At 35.2% G+C, this 16500-nt stretch overlaps 1 protein-coding gene and 1 long non-coding RNA gene across 2 annotated transcripts in view; one reads left to right on the plus strand and one right to left on the minus strand.

The window, feature by feature from the left end:
* The window catches only part of LOC126873655 (peptide-N(4)-(N-acetyl-beta-glucosaminyl)asparagine amidase), a 63093-nt gene that overhangs the window by 19756 nt on the left and 26837 nt on the right, over window positions 1–16500 (minus strand). Inside the window, exon 2 of the mRNA XM_050634745.1 lies at window positions 13108–13343. The gene's annotated coding sequence lies outside the window, so the exon portion shown is untranslated. The remainder of the gene's footprint in view (window positions 1–13107; window positions 13344–16500) is intronic.
* On the plus strand, window positions 1653–3289 carry LOC126873679 (uncharacterized). Its single transcript, XR_007692494.1, has 3 exons — window positions 1653–1973; window positions 2552–2630; window positions 2945–3289. It is a non-coding gene; the product is annotated as an uncharacterized LOC126873679 (long non-coding RNA).

Genomic DNA, 16500 nt, shown 5'->3' on the forward strand with positions numbered 1-16500 from the left:
ATATGAAGCTTGCATAAACAGTAAGTTCTACTGTAACTTACGAATGAACAAAGTGAATCTAGAAAGTCGTACCTACATTCTAACAATTATTTAGTTACAATTGTTTCTAACAATTATTATACTCGAAATAAATCGGTGTACGGTGATTTATGGACAAGAGTGTACATGTGTTTGGCAAAACGTCGCACCCACACGCGAGCGCATTATAATAACCGTGTAGCCACAAAGGCGACAACTTACTCACAGATTAGAAGAAGAAAAGTAGTACTTGAGCGGACTCTTGAGGCGTGCCGGTCTTTACGGTGGCGTGTTTAAGTCGGCCGCACATATTTAAAGAGCGGCCGGTAAACTTCGCGAAAAGGAGAGCCGTGTGAAAGCACGCGAGGCTCTTTTTTTCCTCACTCGTGCTCTCCCCTTTCCCTGGCCACGCCAATTCACGTCCAATTAAACGTAAAAACTATCCGACAGCGTTGAATGCTTCCTAAAAAAGGAACGATCACGCTCCGGATTAAGCCTTCGTCACGAGTGTCGTAAGTATTTTTTGCAAAGACGATTCCCTGATTGCTCAATGAGTCGAGTGTTCCATGCGTTTTATATGGTCGATGTTTGGAATGAAATTTTGGTTTGTTACTGATGACTTGGAATACCTCGATTGGACGTATTTTGTATGTTGATTAAATTACTATTATGTGCATGGTGGATGTTTATGTAAATGGATATTTTTATGTTTATTATTAAAGAATTAAAATTAAGTAGGGATCTCTTCCGTTTTAATTTAACTGTGCGATATTAGTAACGAGATTTTATAGATCAAAAGTTATAAATTACCAATCATTTCTTCTCTTTTCTTCTCTTCTCTTGTCTTTTATAATCGGTAGAAGATGACAACAAATTTATATTTTACAAGTACCAAATATAAATCTGTCACCTACAATTAACTATGTCTTGTCAATTCGCTAGCATCTTCGTCACTTTTATCCTTAAAAACAAGTCACTATGTTACTATCTTGAAACCTGGAACCACGTGCAGAAGTTAGGACCAGTAAATCCTATAACCAGAAAGCCTCGCGTTTCTTCCAATCATCATTTACACTCATCTACTAAAAATGTCACCAAAAATTCACCAAATGGCGTTGAGTACAAAGAATAATAACATAAGAGAGGAAACTTGTTGACAATATGCTGCGTTTTACAATAAAAACACCGCCCCAGAATTTTCAATTTTTCAACATACGAAATACAAAACATGTCACGAACGGAAGAAATGCAACTTAAGTAGAATTTTGCCTACTAAATACCGCAATGAGTGTTATACTTTAGATATTTTATATATTTTCATTTTTTGTACACATTTTGCATCTATATATCGCGAGTGTTTAAATTTTCTAAATTTTCAATGAAATATCGTGAACCAATATACAAATAAATAACCTGACACACATGTGAAAAAGAAAGACGCAAAAAAGAAATAGAATTTCACAACAAAGTCAGTCGTGACCGACAAGAACTTGACGATTGAAAAACGAGGTCAGAAAGATATCCGGCAAAATAATCCATCGCGATACAAATTCCCGTTAGCAGATAACGGAGCATACTCTTGACCCGATCAGTGTCGTCTCAACGAATGGGAAACTGGTTATTTAATCATCGTTCTCTAGTCGTAATCTCTCAGAGTGATTGTAGCTTTTGTACGGTTTACACCGCTCGTGAACGCTATACTACGTGTTGTTACGCTTTGTTTTATTTCAATTCACAATGCTGAAAAGTTATGGAGGTGTGATCCTATAGTCTCGCGGGTGTCATAGCGAAGCGTTGTTGTGTTTGTCATCGACGTGTTAGGGAGAAAAACGCTTCCTGGTAATAAATCGTCGAATAATTGTTCAGCAACGCGGTTTTGTACACCAACTGGATTTCATCAATAGCGGTGGTCTAGTCGTCGGTCTGGTTTTTCACGCTATAAGCTATTTCATAAGGTACAGATCTTGAATCTTAAATTTTTCATTTAAAAAGTATGATTTTCATTGAGTTGATTGGAAAATTCGTGTCGTTTAGTTTATTCGGCATAAATTGATATATTTCCCAAAAATATAATTTCAGGCGAAGGGAAAAATTACGTTCTTTAAAGAAAAAGCTCTGATTCTACGGAAATAGGCTGTTTTTCATTTCTTCTTAAATTTCGCAACGAATTTTCCGAACGATCTAATGTTCGTTGCTTGGTTTTTTAAAGATGGAGAAACATTGAGTATTATTAGATTATAGATTTTTATGCGCCTATGAAAAATTTAAAAATAATAGATGCATAGAATGTACACGATATATAGAAACAGATACAATTTCCGAAGTAATTGTATTGTATCTTTCACTAACACATACATGCATTTCGGAGAATGTAAAAATGCACGTATCACGTTAATCTGTCGGAAATAATCCATCATTATAGACAGTTAGGTAACTAACAATGGTTAAATAAGAATAATTATGAATGGTTACGATCACTGATGTTTCTCATAGATATGTTCCCATTCTATGTAACGTTCTGTTAATGTTGCAGTACAGGCTGTTTCAGAAGAGGTGAACATAAAATTTGAAGCTGAGTTCAGTATACAGAAATTGGACAGACACGTTTCGAGGTAAGTTTGTGATCTGTGAAAACACTTTGAAACTTTCACTTTTATCTTTACCTTTGGAATTTGGTTAATCACGAATCGAAAATAAATGAAATTAATTTTTGCACTAGAAGTGGTCGTCCATTTGTATATTAAAAAGAATCAAGCACTGCTCATTTCATACTAAAAGAAGAATCCTGATTGATATGTTAAAGCAACGTTTAAACTCCTCCTTATTATACAAGGTTTTCCATAAATAAAAACACTAAGGAAATAATATTGTAGCGTTTTCATCCTATTTTTTTTCTTCTTCCATGTTAATTTACTTCCACTTCAAGATCCGAGAAGATACCACAAGAAAGATGTTGCGATTCTCTCTTTTTTCCCTTGCTATCTTCCTGCTCGTTGCACTGATGCATCTCTCTCAGGGAGAGACGACAACAGAGCTGCCCTTCCTCTTGCAGAGAATCAAGAAAAACACCGAAATGCAAATGAAAATCCAGATCGATACAGGGAATTCGGACTCCGAAACCATGTCTGATGCACCCACAGACGCGACTACAGAGATCGGGACTACAACTATAGACCCAGGACAGTTATATGTTCTGCAAAGCATCATTGAAGTACCCATGAGATGTCCATCCGGTTCTGATTTCATACGTGGAAGCTGTCGCACAAGAATTGACTGAAATGAAATATGTGAAATCGAGATTTGGAAACGTCCTATATATCATACAATATATTCATAAAAAATTCTAGTAATTTATTTTCTTTAGGACTTTTACCAGGTATAGAATAAAATATAGTAGGGTCGAGATTTTGGAGCGCCCTATACATCGTGTTAATATAATTGTACGAATATTCTACTAATTCTGTTCTTTTGTCTCAATTAAAATAAAATGTGTGAGATCGATGAAAGTCGATATACATACTTCCATCTTCATTTTGAAACAACTTGTACGTACAAATGATCAAGCACAGCATCACGTTCGATTATCTCAAGGGAGATTGAAGAGGAGATCGGATACTAAATGCGACATAATTATCGAACACTTGTCTCGCGCGAGTTTTATGAAACTTAACAAGAATGTGCGACGAATGAAACGCGAAGGGACAAGACGGAAATATCGGATGGTAGATTTCACGAAAGTAAGTTTACGAGAACCGATGAATCTTGCGTGAAATGAAATGTGAAAAACTTATCGAATAAAGGTTCCGTGTAATTTTACGAGGACCAAGGAATCTTCCGCCAAATGAAATGTGAAATGATCTCTGAATGAAACCGTTCTACTCGAATAAGGCTTGATCTACGGAACTTCAAACGATCCGGACCGAACGTTCGCGATCGAATAAAATTCAAGACGAAAAGTTGACTTGATCACGATTTTTTCTATCATTGAATTTCGAATTTGATTTATAAAATCACATTCGTTATGCGACTGATTTTTATAAAATACACTAAACATAATAATTCCCGAAATTCATTATTCAATAAATTACCAAGCACGGAAGCTCAGTTACACTAAAATACCTGTAAACACGTGTAGATCCATAATTTCATAATTCTGTGTCTAAGGATATACCACTTAATCAATCCATTACAGGTTGCACTCAGGTAAACAAATTCAATTTCATAGGGTCTCATGTTAGTCACCAAGCGTGGAGCGTGATATCTGATCGCGATAAGGATCAAGGTTTCTTGGCAAACGCTTTCAAAGCACGAAAGAAACTGGCCGAAATTCCCGCGTTTCACTAACAGCGCCCCACGCGCGACACTTATCGTAATTACTCATTAACTGCTCCCGTTCCCAGTTGATTATCAATTACGATCGTTGTAGGCTGATTCATGCTTGTTTCGCGTGACACACGTACTAAAACCAGTTACAAGCTGTGAATTAAAACTCTCTGCGTAAATGTCCGCTAACGAGTATAGATACACAGCGTACTCGAACACAGACAGTTATATACAGTGGTTGTAGAAAACATTTGAAATATTTTGAAATTTTCCTGGTTTCTACGCAAAGTTTTGGGAAAAAGTTCTATGTATGTGAAGAGAAAGGCAAACTTTAGCCCGCGGTCTGTTACGAGAACGGGCTTAGTAGCGCGAAAATTTTCAGGAGTAGAAGGATATAGCGTCGATCAATTAACAACACAAGGGGTGCGTCATTGTAATGATTTTATTACCGCTGCACCAGTGTATATTTCTCGCAGGCCATAAAAATATTTAAACAATATTTAAATTATCTATTAAATTAATAAATCGCAATATTCAACGGGACCATACTTCAAGATTACTTTTTGACTGAACATATGAATGTTTTTTGATTTCTCTATTATTCATGAAAGGTGAGCACAAGTGCTGGGATACTTTTGTGAATCACTGTATACGTGAACACATTTACAATATGCTAGTGTAAAGTAAGTTAAATGGTAAATGAAAAGAAAGCCGAATTTGCATGATCGCTAATTGTGAATGTGGAAGCTTTGGCGACGAGTTCACCGTGCCCCTTCAACCTTTCTCTTACCGCTTGTGTTCGCGTATTCCAGTCAGCCAGATTTTGTACTCATTGTCAGAAGTAAAGACCCCTCGACACTTGTTGCTCGCCATCGACATTTGTCTGCGCGCCCCACCGTTATATACGCGTGTGCATTTCGCTTTCGTGGTTGCATTCTTTGTCAAGTTACACGTGTAGACACGAACTACGTTCGTACACATGCACACATAGAAGGGGAGATGTATACATCGTTACAACGACTTCATAATGCCTGCGACCGGTATTGCGTTTCCCCTTACTTTCTCCGTGCTCACAACGAATGCAAGGTTATGTATCCATTGCTGTCGGCCATATTGTATACGGGGTGTCTAATTGAAACGCCGATGATCCCTCGTGTAAAAAAGAAAGAGATGCACGTGAAATGGGTTTTGTTCTCCTCTGCGTTTTGTTTTTGGAAAAATACGGCCGAGCGTTTCTTGTTGATTTTTATTCCGTTATAATGGAATTCTTCTTTTTTTCTGTTTGACAATAATGGTTCAGAGTTGGGAATTTCTGTGGGGCTTTGATTGACCGTAAATCGGAGGTAAATTAGGTTTGGTTTGAATTAAAAAGAAAATAAAAAAATCGGGAGGAATCCACACGCGACATTTTATGTATATTTTAAATCGGTCTGATTCAATATGCGACATTTTATGCATATCTTACATTGATCTGAGCGGGATGGCGCTTCGATTCAAAGTTAACCTAATTTAGGATAGGTCTGGTAGGGGAGTTAAGTATAGATTAACGTGAATTAGCTTTGGATTAGACATACATGAATTACAACCAGCTTAGCGCGAAACCAATGAATTGAGTTCGTATTATTCGTAATCGAAGTTCTTACTAAATTAACCTATTGCAATTTAAAAATATAATTTCTACGAAATGTATTCCAATTTAAAAATATAATTTGCATTAAATATATATTTGTATCACAGAATCTCGATTAATAAGCTTTATCAAAATCGAAACACGCGTGCAGCGATAGTCGATATTTTTTACCGGATTACAATCAGGAAATTAATTCGTATTTATTTTAAAATAAATGAATTGAATAAAAAATGTTATTTTTGATTTATTGCATTCGATTCCAATGTTTCAGAAAGATAACGTTCCGCGCGCGAAGGTATATTTAACGAGGCGGCAAACGCACCAGAGATGTACAATATTTGATTCTGTATAAACGCGTTATTTTCCAATCTAGCAACACGCGATATTTAACTCTTAACTAATCATTGACCCATTGGGGATTATAACAATTTAGGGTTACATTACTTAATTTTGGTTCAAGTTGTTTGATTATATTGGTACAATGTAAAACCAATATGGCAATGTATGTGGAAGTAACAAGATATTTACTGTAAGATTGGAATTTTTTAGAATCTTAAATATTTGGAGATTGGTATTTTTACAATATCAAATATTTAAATATCAAATTTTTTTTATTTTCTTGCGGGTGTCAATCTTTTTGTTGGCTGATAACTTTTAAAAATAAATTTTACTCGCCGATGTTCGCACTAACTTCACACGTACTTGAACCCATCGCTAGTTTTCATTAAAACCTTTCATAAATTCCGATCAGACCATTCGGGCAATTCCTGTAAAATTCCCGTGATAAATGTAATTCCATACATACAATTTAAACGGAGCGTCGAATGAATTTCAATCGAATTCACTTAAACGTATACAACGTCTGGCCGAAATTTTCTTTCGGCCACCCATAATTTTTCGAGGTTATTCGAATAATGTTTGAAATCGCGAATACGAGACACCGACCAGGCAGGGAAAATAGAGAAAGGACGAAAAAAAAAAAAAAAAAAAAATAAAACCAACCCTACGGTCGATGATTTCGCCATGTACACGGCGGGTCACGGTTTGAAAGCGAGCCAAAAAATTTGCTCTGGCCAGCGTGGAAAAACACATAAAAATTCCGACAACGACGTAACTTCATTTGCATCACTAATGCATCGCCGTTGTCGAAACAAATTTCCTCGTTTTTCCCGTCTCTTTGTTCTGTCTTCTCCTCTCACATATATACAGTCACCGACCAGAAATAAAAAAAAAGAGGAAAAAAAAACAAGGAAATATATTAAAAAAGCCACGCACAATTAGATTCAACGGATCTGAATAGCCGTTTTTGTACTTCGTTTGAAAATATACATATATATAAGGTTTTGCAAAAAGTTATTGCGTTTTTAAGTTATGTGTGATCAATTTATGATACACAATAATTTCCATTGCATTCAACGAGATTTTCTTGAGATTTATTTATCTAATTCTGTGAAGTTCCATCATATTACTTGATCGATTGACTTTGTACGTTTATTTGATTTCTTATTTTATACTATTTTATTTATTATTATTTATATTGTTCTACCTTTTATTTTATGGTTCAGTTAGTTATAGTTTTTTCATTCATGGATGCATTCTGAATGGGCTATTAACAGTGCAAGAGAGAAAAAAATGTTACATGGATTTTATGTAATTTGCAATATTTCAAATAACTTAACTTTCGTATATATTGATTTATTACCCTTTTAATTGACTTTTATGGTTCTATATTAAACTGCAGATTGAGAAAAATATTTTTTGTTCTGAATAGAGCGATGCAGTGTATAACATGTAATAAACAACATTGCACAGTTCACAAGAAGATGAATTTGTTTTTCTTGGAAAAATCTAGTGGTGCATTACATAGTAACCTTCACATCTATGTCTTATGCTAATTTGTTAAAATTACCTACTACTTCATCATGTCTTGTCAGGTATAATTACTTTTATGGAAATCGTTTTTAATTGATAAGCATAGATTTTTTAGGAACACCCGCTTTCCTTTCCAACATTTATTTATTATTTCTTTCATACAAGAACACGTGATAAAACGTTACGAAGTCAAAATAAAACGAATTTTCATTCGTACGCATGCCATATGCGTATTTAATATATTTATTCCGCGTATAAAAATATATTGAAAACGTAAATTAACATTTTTTCGCCCCAAGTCACGTTATGGAAAAAATCGGATTTGAAAAGTTGAGTAAGCCTGCAATTCTTGACTAAACCTATTCAAACTCTATTTTCTCGAAAACAAGGGCTTCAAAGAAAAAAAATTGTGTGCTACATTTTCAATTTATTTTTGCATGTAGAGTAACTCGTTATCAATTGTGGGGTAGTTTCCAAGTTTACGTATACTCGAAGGATATTATCAAACTTGTAATTGCTACGTGATTATTATTTAATATTAATAATCTGTAATCTATGATTTTCCAAATTTAATAACAATTCAATTATATAAAAAAAGCTCTAATATAAATATAAATATAATATAATAGATGTATAATATATTTAATATATATGTGTAGACTTCTATCTTAAGAAGCTTTGTCCAAAATTATACGAACATCTTAATATATAAAACCTATTTCGTTTGGAAACGTCTCAACACGATGACCCTGATTCGCTGCTAAAAAGGGATTTCTATTTCGAGAAACCGTGACGGGTTCCCAAAGACATCCTTCTAATTACACGATGTCGTTGTTGTCGATATGTGGTGATATATTGTCCGTAAGATATACGGAGAAGGAGAAAATGTAGGTCCATTTCGTGGCTGCGAGCTACAGAAACAGATGACAGGATATTGCCTTCACGACCGATAATCCATTGTCGTTACTTCGTTACGGCGCGCATTATTGTCGTACGAGGTAAGAATCACCCTTGGTACTTTTACATTTTTACGAGTCGACCCCTTTTTATCGGATCTTCTATGATTTTTTATTCGTTCGTGAGAAGACAAATTTACCTGCTGCCTCAGCAAAATTTTCTACCTTACTCGCGCCTTTATTCTCACTTCTTTCTATATATATATATATATATATATATATATATATATATACTTTCATCATTATTATTATAATATCATGAAAAATAGATTTTCATTCTTCAATGATAAATTGATTCGGTATTATCATTAATTTTGTTGCTTAAATATTCCAATTTGTTTTTATTGGCATTAGGGATCAACATTGTTTTAAGGTTAAATTTTATTTGCAATTCCTCTTCAGTCAAATTTCATTATCGAATCTTATTTTCGAACATAGAAACCATAAAAGAAAATTCTGCGGATTTGCTTAATATTTTTTTGGTGCAACTATGCAATTTTTAAAAAATGAAGTCAGATAGGTAAGAAAATAACGTGTATTTATTTAAATCTTCTTATAAGTCAGAGTTAAAAGAAGAAAAATGTTGGAGTTCTATATTCATGCAGAATGATACGAAATATAAATGATGACTTCTCCGTCATATTTGTCTTTAGACTACTACAGCCGTAACTTTTTCCTGCTTCGTTAAACGAACATATGAAACTCAAAACATACCGTCTCTTTCGTTAATATTTCTCTTTTCGATATTAAAAACCAGCGAAACATTTTCATCGTGATCAATCAATTTTCCCAAATACATCCAATTCCATCGAACGATCCGCCCTTTCCACACGCCAGTTTAAATATTTCCTCTTTTCACTGTATCCTTGTGGACGATTCTCCCCTCTACAAAACACCATCGATTTTGAAAGTTGATTCAGTTTCCGCTTATACACACATGCCGCTGTATATACAACATACCTACAGGGCGTTTCAAAGTGGTTCGGTACATATTTGGATATATCTTCTTTGTGTAAAGTGTTGTTTTAACTCGACGACACAAAGGGACTGTCATAATATCAACACTAGAATTGCTGACTAACGAAAGCATAAAATTTCCATCGAGGAAATCAAAATCAAATGGATGGACAAATATACGAAACGAAAAATATTGTTTTTTCGTCTATAAAAAAATCTAGCTCTAAAAGCTTTCATATTAAAAGCTCAAGTCAAACTTTGTCCAATTGCGTGAAACATGGTGTAGAAAGTTAACAATTATGCTATCGTTACACTGAAAAATCTTACGTAACATTCTCGTCAACATTAACGATCTGCTTCAAGCTTCCGTAACCTCTACATTAAAAGTCTAAACCAAAATCTGTTTAAATATATGAAATATCCTGTAGAAAACTACCTTAATTAACTTACTTGAGGGTTTTAGATTAAAAAACCTTATATAATATTCTCTTTATTTCAAGCTCTTGCAACTAAAAAGTGAGCAACCTACCATAACCTAACTAACCTAGCATAACCTAACTAACCTATCATAACCTAACTAACCTGCCATAACCTAACTAACCTGAATAACCAAAATGACGTACAATACCAAAACATTACAATACTATTGTATGATTGTCATTTTGATCAAAAAATGCTTTTGTTTCGCAAACGTGTCATAAAACCGTGCAACTTGGGTAAACGAGAGTCGCGACTCGAACCGATCTCCATCGCCATGCATTCGAATGTCTATGCACCCGGCTGCAACTGATTGCTCGCTCGTTCCATCGCGGTCCTTCCTACCTGCTCCTACTACCGAAACGTTATAGGGGCGCTGGATATTGAATTCGCTGCGAAACTTATGTTTGTTTTATTCATGCCAGAGCACCAGGGCCCGGTCGAAGCCGACGGGACACCAATGATTATGGGTTATCGATGCTGTTCGACGTCGCGACCGCTTATGGCTATGCAAAAACGCCGTGATATTGGCCCAGAGGAAAAATCCGCTGTTTGACGAGACGTAGGTGGGAGGGACGAATTCGTTTTCGTGTCACGCCGTCTATCCCATCCTTTTCAGCCCCCTCTCAACTGTGCTCGATGTATTTAGTCGGTTGGTCGAACCGAATGGAGTAATTTTTTGTTCTTCCGTTTTTTTCTTTCCCTGCTTACTTTTCTATTACCCCCTCTGTACTTTTTCGATGACGTTGACGTACTATGTACAGGATGCTTCAATTTAGCATGTCGCTATTGAAGATAAGATAAATGGTAAAAAAAAGAGAACTAAGACAGGTTTCTATTATAGTTACGTTCTTACAGGATTTTTGTACCTTTCGGTCGACGTTGACGCGGTGTATACAGGGTGTTTCAGTTAAACTTAACCACCAACCTATTTCTACCACTACAAGGAGCAACAAAATGGCTAAAAGGAATTTATACTTCTTTCTTACTTTCCCTGTATCTTTAACGTTGGTGTTGTATATATAGGGTGTTACAGTTGGATTTATCATCTTCCTATTGAATATAGGGAAAAGCGGCTGGTATAAGTTCGTATCTAAGTTACTGTTTACTTTATTCTATTATATATCGAGAGATCAATAAATCCAAGATTGCACGAAAAATACCCTACATACTAATAAGAACACCATGTAAATACATGCGTTATTGTACATCATTGTACAGACTTTATTTTTGAATAGAAATGGTCTTTTTACAATCTGTGAAAGAACAAAGATTTTTATAGTCGGCGATACGTTTCTTAACGTATATTTTAGTAGTTATTGGAACCGATAAAGACTTGGAATTTATTAATCAAGTGTTTTCAAAGAGCCTTTCAGAGTAAGATATAAGATGAACGTGTTTAATTATACGAGAGAAGGAGAAAGAGAGAGAGAGAGAAAGAGAGAGAGAGTAAACATCGATTTCTAATAAAGTCAGAAGACACAAGTCGTGCATTTTAGTCGGCACCTTCTCCGTCACGATCGGATATTAGTAATTGGAATTACGAGCTTCCGTCGTAAACCACCGCTACCTCCAAACAATCGACTTCCATGTATAGCAACGTAAACTGCATACTGATTTAAGATGCTAAGACCTTAGAATTCTAGCAAAGTTCGACACGCCAGATGAGAAACATTCGATCGAACACAAAACAAATAAACAAATCAATCCATTGCTCTATCCTTGATCCAACTGTATAAATATTATTCCTAACAATATTAACCTTCTAAAACGCAATATGGCTTGAAAATTGCAGTAAGAAGCATTAATGAATCGATAGCCATAGGTTTTAGTTAATAGCCATTGCTGTTATGAGTAGTAAGAAAGAAAAATCAAGTACATCACAAAATTATATAGAATTCGTTCCAAACTCAAAGAATAGACGTGGCCCTGACGTCACAGAATCACGTAAAATCTAATTTAACTAAAAGACGCGAATTTCTACTATGAAATCTACTTGGTTTATTAAAGTTATCGAAGCAATAAAATTTATTCCTTTACGTATAAATATTAATCGCGATGAATATTTATGAAATAAGATAAATTAAAAAATCTGGATCCGTAAGAAATGATCAAATATGTAAATTAATTTAGGATCTTGAGATTCATCCACTTCTAAAAACTACAACTATTTTCTTCCTCATATGGTAGTTTTAATTACTTGACGTCATTTCTCGTGATTTAATTTATTTCATGTGAGATTCACAGACAAAATCTGAATTTTGTTTAAAAAGGCACCGAGTTAATGTACACATAATGTCATATTATCAACCTTTTCACACTCGATATGGTATATACAACTTTATCCTTCGACTAATTATTAATCAACTAAGTGAAAACGCTGGGAAAAATCTGTCTCTATCATCTAGTAATAACTGATAAAATAAAACGTTCGTCACGGTTCAAAGAAGATTTAGTTTTGAAGGAGTTCAATAATTCTCAACAATTCATAACTGTTCACATCTTAACGTTTCAATAAAACCTATAAAACCTATAAAAAATCAAGTACTAGTTTCCAAATTCAACATATAGTTCACAATTAAAAATAAACATCCAGTTACAGAAAATTGATCTTGCTAGCAAACACATAAAATTAATAGATACACGCTGATAGCCAAAATTTTAGGTTGATTTAGTATGTTATAAGACACAGTGCGTATAATATAAAATCCACTAGATAAAGAAAAACTCGATTTTTCTCAAATAAGTATAAGGTAATCCTAATAATTGTGGCTAGTAGCGTAGAAGAGCAAAATAGAATAAATTTTCTTAATAAAGAATCTTAGTGAGCGAAGCGATATTTCAAGGGCACGATCAACTTAGAATTCTCCATACCTCTGGTTCCACACGTTGCACGCGGAATTGGAGGAAAACGACGAGGCCTGGAAAGCGGCGTTTCGGGCAATGCCGCTTTGAAAATCGATAAGCGACTCCGCGTAGTCGACCAGTCAGGAGCTTTTCGGTGTATCCGCGTCGGAGATCCTGCCCTGGTCACGTGGCGCTGCTTACGTCCACGGAAACACCAGCCATCAGCTTAAAACTGCACACAATGTCTTCTTATAGACGGAGCTCTGCAAAAGATCACGGACATAAATTGGTCGACCAGGGTCGAGTTAAACTTACATAGATTAGGTCACATATGTGTTTTATTTTCTCTTCGTCACATACAGTAGCAGCTACCAAAGATATTTATACATATCCCTATTTTCCAGTGAACCGTTCTTTCTATCCCACCATTTCGGTTTCATGGTACTAAAAATTTCGTTACTCGTATGAAAGTACTACCAAATGATATTAAATTTAGGCTTTTGAGACTTCGACAAATTTATTGATGTAGAGTCGCGAAAACTTTGCCAAGTTCACATTCGGAAATATTTTATGAAGATTCTTCGAGAGTACGGTAGACATACGATGGTTACAAGAATTACGTCTCTTTTCACAAAAAGCATTAGCAAAAATGTGTTTCTATTAGCAATAATTGATAGAATAAAAATTTCCCAGCGCATCAGGCTTCTTAAATTTTTCTATTCATACGAAATCTATACGAAGCAAGCGCTAGACTCGACATAAAATTCATGATTAAGAAGAAAAATCCAACGTAGCAAGCATATCATAAACGATTTCATTTTCCAATGAAGCGTATTCTTATAGATTCGCACGTTTCATTTTTATAATATCGAATTTTTGTAGCCATATGAAAGTACTACTAAATGATACGAAATACAGTTAGACCTTATTAGTTTGTATATAAATGATATAACAAATACAACGCTGTTCGAGTACCTTGTGTAGTTACTGTGCATCCCCTTCGTTACTATGCATACTTTGATTAATACTACTGAAAATTTCAAAACTCGGCCGATATAATCATAACACAGTTGGGTCTCGTTATAAAATTTTTAATAAAATTTCCAAATATTTCGTATAACGAGTTCTCTACAACTATTCAAATACTTTCACTGACAAGAGTGTCAAGTACGATCATGGTCATTGGTGATGTAAGTGTGACAGTATCTATCAAGCGTGTTTTCTTCTGTGACTTGGTTACGCGGCGCATTGCAGTGATAGATCGGATTAAAACGTCCGATTAAAGGGGCCGTAAGTAATTGCATCCAGCAGATGACGAGGGATGATTGATCGAATTAATCAAGCTGGCTACTCGAACATCGCTAAAAAGCAACAGCCAAGTTCACGATAAATGGAACATGGCCAATTCGAACGCGAACGAAACAACCGAATCGGCTGCCTAACTTATTCAACTTCAAAGTGAAAGCAATCAGTTCTACTATTTGCCTGGTTAAATTCGACAGCGTCGCTACTAGCCATTCTAAATTTATCGACTGCCATTGCGAGGGGGTAGACAGAGACTCTGGGAAGGGTTCTAAAAATCGTAAATAGGTCACCGGTGTCAAACAATCTAATCCTACTATTTACCTAACCAATTTTACCGATTTCGTTTTAGCTGCATCACATATACTAAAATAGAGTCGAAGGGTGATAATATGGGAAACATCGGATCCAATGATTCTAATTAAATCGAAGATACAATACAATTTATTTAGTGTATATCTGAACTTTATTATCTAAATTTACTGTCTAAATGAATTTCAAGGCAACTTTTAAACTTGTTAATTCTGTGTAGCAGAATAGAAAGTTGTTAGTTAAATAGCATAGAAATCTGTCTAAATGAATTTTAAGGCAACTTTTAAGCTTGTTAATTCTGTGTAGAAGAATAGAAAGTTGTTAGTCAAATAGCATAAAAATCTCAAAAATGTTATCAGTGATAATAAATTCTTTTGTATATCTGACGTATTGTCACTTGTCATTGTATTTGACTCGATGTATTGACCTGATAGTGTCAAGTTTGATAATAGAATAAATAAAGTTCTACAAGTGAATTTTGCATATGACAAACCAGTCTAAGGGCTGTTTATACAACACAAGCCTGTAACCTACAACTAATTATATATCAATTCACTAATGTTAATAATAAGTAAATTACTATGCACAAGAACCAAGGTAATTATAATTAAATCTCCAATTGTATGTACATGTAATCAGTATACAATGAAGTTTAAGTTAATTTGTGGGAAAATCTGCTGATTTTCAGTAATGTAGTGAAAAATCGGCAACCAAATTCCGAAACCTCTGATAACGTTCAAAAGCTTATGTTATTATGTTAATGATTATAATTAAATTTCCAAATGGATGTATCGGAGGAACTCGAAATGAGATTCATAGTAACAATTCGTAGAAGAATGTTGCCAATTCTAATTAGGTGGGCGAAAAATCGCTTTGCAAATCTCATAAAACCTGCGATAATATTAGAAACCCTGAGACAGATGATCATAATGAAATTCAAGATCCAATAAAACCCACTGAATTAATTTAAAGAGTAGATTTAAAGTAATTCCTGAAAAAAACCAAGCAATTACAAGGGTAAAAGTGGCTAACCATGAAACCCACAATAATACTCAAATCCCTGTACCACATTATGATAATTAACTCCAACATTCAATTAAACAACCAAATTTTAACAATCCATTAAACCAATCCAGGATCTAATCTTCACGACGATCCCTTAAAACGAAACCACAAATTCCTACTAGAAGGGTAAAAAATTACCAGATTCTATAAAAACTCCGATAGTGCTCTAAAGCCTACGGCAAGCTAGCTCGATTAAACCGAAAACTCGATCAATCCAAACCAAGATTCTGCTTCCACAATAATTAAAAAAAAAACTCAACGATTACAACGAAGAAGACCGCTAACCATAAAACTCGCAACACCAAGCGTCTTAAACCAAGAGAGCATAATTAACTGCAATATCCAATCAAACGCTTCGAAAGCAATTTGAAAGCCTTCAGAATAATTCCTGAAAAACCAATTCCAATTCCAAGGGTGAAAAATCGCGAGTAGGTCGCGGGCAAAGGGCGCACAGGTGCTCCGGTATCCCGAAGGAGGCTCCATCCTCGTCCTGGTCCGGCAAGTGCGCAGACGTCCTCGCATGTCGACGAGGATGCCCGAGAGAGACAGAGAGAGAGACAGAGAGAGACGGACAGAGAAACAGAGAAAGGGAGAGAGAGAGAGAGAGAGGGAGAGAGAAAGAGTGGAAGAGCGGTGGAGGCGCGAAACGCTCGTTCCCCCATGTCCGGAAGCATCGATGTGGCCTGAACCGAGGAGGGCCAGCCAGAGTAAGACAGAACGAGCTGGAAACTAGCCTCGTTC

Source organism: Bombus huntii, chromosome 15 (assembly GCF_024542735.1).
Source record: "Bombus huntii isolate Logan2020A chromosome 15, iyBomHunt1.1, whole genome shotgun sequence".
Lineage (NCBI taxonomy): Eukaryota > Metazoa > Arthropoda > Insecta > Hymenoptera > Apidae > Bombus > Bombus huntii.